Source organism: Caretta caretta, chromosome 1 (assembly GCF_965140235.1).
Source record: "Caretta caretta isolate rCarCar2 chromosome 1, rCarCar1.hap1, whole genome shotgun sequence".
NCBI lineage: Eukaryota > Metazoa > Chordata > Testudines > Cheloniidae > Caretta > Caretta caretta.
In genome coordinates this window covers 257,803,566-257,809,811 of record NC_134206.1, presented here as the reverse complement: position 1 = coordinate 257,809,811, position 6,246 = coordinate 257,803,566, and positions in this window count along the sequence as shown.

Genomic DNA, 6,246 nt, shown 5'->3' with positions numbered 1-6,246 from the left:
CACAGAGGAATGAATGAAAGTTTCTTGGCTTCCCAGAGTCCCACTGTGATGAGACTGCCTGATCTCCCACTGCTGGTTACACTGAGAACTGGAGCGGACCCCTACATGTGCTGCTGTTATTTATTGTTTCTATTACCGTAGCACCTAGACCCCCAACTGAGATCAGAGCCTCCCTGTGCCAGGCATTGTGCAGACACACAGTGAGCAAGAGGCAGTCCCTGCTGTGAAGATGTTACAATCTATATAGACAACGAAGACAACGGCAAACAGCAGGAGGGGAAACAGAGGCAGATCAATGTGAAGTAACTAGCCTAAGGTCACCAAGCAGCAGAGCTGGGAACAGAACCCATCTCTCCCAAGTCCTTGTCCAATGACTGACCCACTGGATCACGCTGCTTCTGGAAGCATCAGAACCAGCATTTCCTCTTTTCCATTGTTTGTCTCACCGCCTGTAGCAACAGCTCGCACGACTCCACAGTTTATTTATTTATTTTAATTAAATGACACTTAAGTCTCCTGCAGAGGTCACGTCACCACATCGCCACATCTCGTGCAGGGCCTGGTGATGGGAAGCAGCTAAATGATGCAGACATGACTCAGCCACTCTTCTCAGCTATGCTGGTTTTACAGCAGTGTAGCTCCGCTGGCGTGTTTCAGTGGTGAGACTCCTGACTGAAGGGTAAGCGTGTGGAGAGTCCAGGCCAGCGAGTTTCCCCTAGCCACAACAGCCTGAAGTGAGGCTACTGGCTACTGCCACCCAGTGTGGCTCACAGAGATGACCGGTCTTTGCATTCAGTGCCCCATGGGGAGCCAAACAGTCTGGTACAAATCTGCATGCTGGCACCTGTAGTATCCAGGGAGCACTCCTCGGTATGAAATATAGAATCATAGGACTGGAAGGGACCTCAAGAGGTCTAGTCCAGTCCCCTGCACTCATGGCAGGACTAAGTATTATCTAGACCATCCCTGACAGGTGTTTGTCCAACCTGCTCTTAAAAATCTTCAGTGATGGAGATGCCACAATCTCCCTATGTAATTTATTCCGGTGCTTAACCACCCTGACAGTTAGAAGTTTTTCCTAATGTCCAACCTATATATATAGGCACCGGCTTCGTTTTAAACAAATCAGGTCAATCCTCAGCAAGTTGGCACCCTGGCCCTCACTATGACAAAATTTGGGTGCTCCTGTCTGAGCACAAACTTGTAAAGGGGGCAATCCGAGGCCGCATGATAGCTCTCAAGTGACTGCTTGCTCTCTCTGGCTTTGGCAGTCCTACTCTTGTTGCAGAATTATCCTAAAGGAGCCAACCATTTTCCTCTAGGTACAACATGAATTGGGTGCAGCTATATGGCCCTATTACAGCATTCCGGGGCCATCTCAGAACTCCAGAACTGTCGCAATGCTGCAAACCACAGCAGCCTGGAATTCCAGGGCTGATGAAAGAGACGTGTCCCAGCCATGAGTCACCCCCATGCTCTAAAAATCAAGCCTCTTTACAATGTCAAGCTTTGTACCTAAAACTGGAGGCACCCAAAACCACGAGCACTTTTGAATTGACCTTAGATTTTAAAGTCTTTAGGGTAGGGATCATCTTCCTATATAGCTACTTATCTGGTCCCCATTATCCTAGTAGCTGAGCTGTTCACAAATGTTAACATTCATGTGAGGTAGGGAAGTATTATTAGCCCCATTTTACAGATGGGGAACTGAGGCACAGACAGGCTATGTGACCTGCCCAAGGTCCCCCAGGAAATCTCTGGTGGACCAGGGAGCAAGATCTCCCAAGTGTTAGGTTAGTGCTCTAACCACTGGACAATCCATCTCTTAATAGCTATACAGCACTACTGTAATAAATCTCATCCCACCCATCTGATATTTCCCACCCAGTCTTAATTTTGCCCCCCAAAATTTACCAAAGAAGTGCAATGTTCAAAAAAACAAATGACTAACTACAGAATTTCATTTGCAAGACAAAGTAACAGTAATGTACACCCCAGCACTCCTTATTGCAACAAAACTCCATCCAGTAGTAGCTAGAGAATACTAGTCACTCTTACATAACCCAGCACCCTGTAATCAACACATTTCGTAACCCCCAAAGCCATCAATCATTCCACCCCAGTCACAGGAATACTCTTCTGCTCCTCCAACGTATCACGCAAAGAGAGAGCCCGTCGCAGGCTGCCCTAGCTTGCTGTACCCTGGGACTGTGCCCCTTTCACAATCTGAACTGCACATTCAGTAAACAATATATAAAGTCAACAGGAGAAATCCAGTGGCACTTTGCGATTATAGCACAAACCAAGTTGCAAAGGAAGGGTGTGTGGGCAGGGTGAGTCAGGTGGGAAGGAAGGGCGTGAGTGAGGATTATATCGCAGTGAGGAGCTGATGGGATCCATTCATTTCCAGACATTCTAAGGCTTAAGGTGTTATTAAAGTAGAGTTTTTGTCACGAAAGTGCAGCAGGTGGGAGCATACTCTTTCACCCAGAACTCTTTAACAATGTTGTTTGGCGGTGAAATATGTTTCTCTCCCCACCACCACCCTGCTGTAGATGGGAAAGCAGCTGGCATAAGTAGGTTTCCTTTCCCTCTCCCTTCAGTGAGCACAGGGACAGCTCTTCCTTGGGCTTGAACCAAAGCCCACTGAAGCCACTGACTTTGGATGAGGCAGATAGGTGGACTCCTGGCTGGGACACCTCCCTTTCTTCCAGCTTCAGGTGCTATTCAGTGCTCACCCTGAAAGGAAGTGAGGAATCCCAGGGCCATCCCACCCAGGCACCATCTCCTCTTGCTCCCACTTCCAATTCCCCTGCCTGGGGAGCACTCACTTTATCAACCAGAGAGGATCGGGGCCCCAGGGAGAACAGCACTCGCCCAAACTGGGGAAAGGGAGGGGAGGTATAGCTCTGCTTATAGACTCATAGGCCAGAAGGGACCATCATGATCATCAATTCTGACCTCCTGCACATTGCAGGACTCAGAACCTCACCCACCCACTCCTGTAATGGACTCCTAACCTCTGGCTGAGTTACTGGAGTCCTCAAATCATGGTTAAAGACTTCAAGTTACAGAGAAACCACCATTTACACTAGTTTAAACCTGCAAGTGACCCGTGCCACACGCTGCAGAGGAAGGTGAAAAACCCCAGGGTCTCTGTCAATCTGACCCAGGGGAAAATTCCTTCCTGACCCCAAATATGGTGATCAGTTAGACCCTGAGCACGTGGCCAAGACCCACCAGACAGACACCTGGGAGAGAATTCTCTGTAGAACTCAGAGCTCTCCTCATCTAGTGTCCCATCACCAGCCATTGAAGATATTTGCTGCTAGCAGTCGCAGCTCGGCTACATGCCATTCTAGGAGGTCTCATGCTTCTAGGGAAGGGGCTCTGTACTGTCCCTGGCTTTAACCCCTGCTTGTTCCAAGCAGCCCCTAGAACTACGGGAGCCCTTGGGAAGAGCGCTGTGGTTTCTACATGCTGTCAGCTCCGCGTCAGGTCAAATGGTTTGCAATGAGCACCCCTGCATCCTCTCTTACGTTTCCTTTTGTGTAACATGTCACCGCCAGCACTCGGCTATCAGAGCCCTTACACAAAAGCAAATAAGAAAACTCAAGCTGGTCTTGACTCCAGGGCAGGGCACCCTTGGGAAATGGGAGTAGGGAGAGGAGCATGAATGGCTCAGCATGAGGCCTGCGTGTGCTTCGATGGCCAGCAGACTGCCTCCCCGGGACAGCCCCCTGAGGAGCACGTGGCCTGTGGTGTCAACAGGCGCCTGGCTGCCTCGGAGTGGATGGCATTGCTGTACTGGCCAGCTAAACCTGGTGGAGCCTTTGCCCCAGCTGCACTGCCCCATGTCCTCTCCACACCAGAGGTCCCTGACCTGTCTCCTTCCTGTATTCCTCTTCCCACCCTCACATCCAGTCATGTCCCTGCTGGGTCCAGCTGTCAAATCCAAGAGGAGCCCCTTAGAAAGCAAAGGCTATCAATAAGCAGAGCAAAAAAAGCTCACACAGCTGCTGCTGGTCATCATGGCAACAGCACTATCGGCCAGAGGAGTCCTACTCTGCCCCTGAACACCTGGGCCCTGTCACTCCCTGCTTCTCACAACACCACTGGGCTCCAGGGTGCGCCCCATGCCTGCCTCTTGCTGGCTTTGAGTGTTACTGGTTGGCCTCCAGTGGGTTAAATGGATGCGGTTAGCATATAGCACTGCCCTATGGGAAACCCAGGAGCACACCTCCACCCTTTACTTCTAGGCTGAGGGCATACTGAATTGCTACCTGGGAGCTCAACGTCTCAACCCTGAATGCCAGAGGCGAGGAGCACTTCAGCCTGTAAGCTGACGGAGCCCACTATGGAGCCCTTACCACTGCCACAGCCCACTTTGAAGATTCGTGGCACTTGGTCTTAGCTGCAGCAGTAGCTTTGCAGTTCGTTCACGCCCATTAACCAGGACGTGACCACATCTGCCGTTGCTGGCTCTCAGGAAGGGTTCAGTCACTCTGACCCTGCCTTTGGCCTCTTGTACACTCAGACAGGGAGGCCGGCAGGCTCTTAATTGTATCAATTACACCTCCCTCCGCTTGTGAATGTCAAGCCAATTAACCACACCTCTTTCCCCTCCGGAGCACCAGGGTAGGAGGCTGCCATTTGGGAAATGTCAGCGAGGCACCGCATGTGTAATTGGACACTGCGTCTCCACTCAAGCTGAGCGCTTCAGTCTATTCCTGCGGGAGAGCGGAGCATGCCATGCCCAGTATGGAGTCAGCCCCTATTTGGGCCACTTTCTCAGCCCTCCCCCCCCGCACCTTTTCCTTTGTTCCAACCCTTGGGCCCCAGGGTGCTGCTCCTCAGCCTCCGGCAGCCACACTGGTGCAGGTGCCACTCTGCCTTTTGACCTTCCTTGCCTCACTGCAAGGGAACAGCTGTACCAGCCAGCTGGTGGCTAGACACTAGGGTGACCCTGGGATGTAGCCAGACACATGCTTGCCCTTTGTGGCAGCAGACCCTCCTACCAGGGAGCCTGGTGAGGCACAAAGGTAGCAGTTCCACCAGCTGAGCGAATGGGGCGCATTCTCCAACCCCCTCTGGCAGAGCCAGGCACAGGTGGAAGTTTGTGTTTCAGGACCTGCACCCAGGAGCCACGCCTCACACCTTCATTACCAGCTGCTAATTATCATCCCTCTCCAGGACAGACATTACAGCAGAGCTGGCCGGGCAGGTTCCTGCCACACCCTGCAACTGGACTTGTTCATGCCACAAAATATACAAGAACTCTCCTGTAGTTATGATTTGCCTTTGGATGATCCGTACCCAGTTGGCACCTACACCAGGTCAGAGGCCACAGCTTGAACCCCATCAGACTGAAATCCCTCTCGGCATGGTCTCAGGGCTTCATAGGCCTTTGGCTGGCAAAGCAGGGAAACCGCTTTCAAGGTGAACCAAAGAAATACCTGAGAGATAGCTCGGGGCAGTGACCATTATTAAAACCATGGTCAGTGGTCCACTTGATGTGCACCTGCTGCCAGCTTTCCTCCTGGTTTGCCTCTCAGAGGCACAGAACAGATGTGAGGGGAGATGAAACAAAGACCAGAGCAGACAGGGAGATGTATGTTTCAAAATGGACCACCACCCAAGGCAGTTAAAAATCCTTTTCTATGTGGAAGAATGGCTGTCATGGCCACAGAGGTATTACGATTGCACACAGGAGAGGAGGTAGGCTGGGTGACTGTATGGGGGAAGGGAAACGGGCCATGTGATGACAACCTGCTAATATGTTATCTGTGGAAAAAGTTTGGGAGCCTTTTAAGTTTCTCTCCCTTATGGCAACATAAAGCCCACTACACTCTTGTTCAATAGGCAGTGCTTTATGTTGCCATAAGGGAGAGACGGGCTCCATTCCCAGTGCTTGTTTCCAGTCCCGCCTCATTGGTGGGATGCGGAGTGCTGTGGAGATAGCACATGGTGATGGTGGTAGGAAGGAGCTGAGACTGCCTGGATGGGATGGTCCTGTTGACATGGCTGATAAAGAGGAGACTGAGGGGAGGAAACTGAGCTAGAGACACACCCAGAACAGCCCTGCATGCTGGGGAAGTTTGGATCTGGATCAGATCAAGATTAGCTCCTAATTGAACCAAAATCCTGGATCCAAACTCTCCTGACTGTGGGTAGAATCCAGATCCAAACACAATAACTCAGGCCTTTCCTCTATCTTCGCTGCCTCCCAGGAAGCATAATAAATAT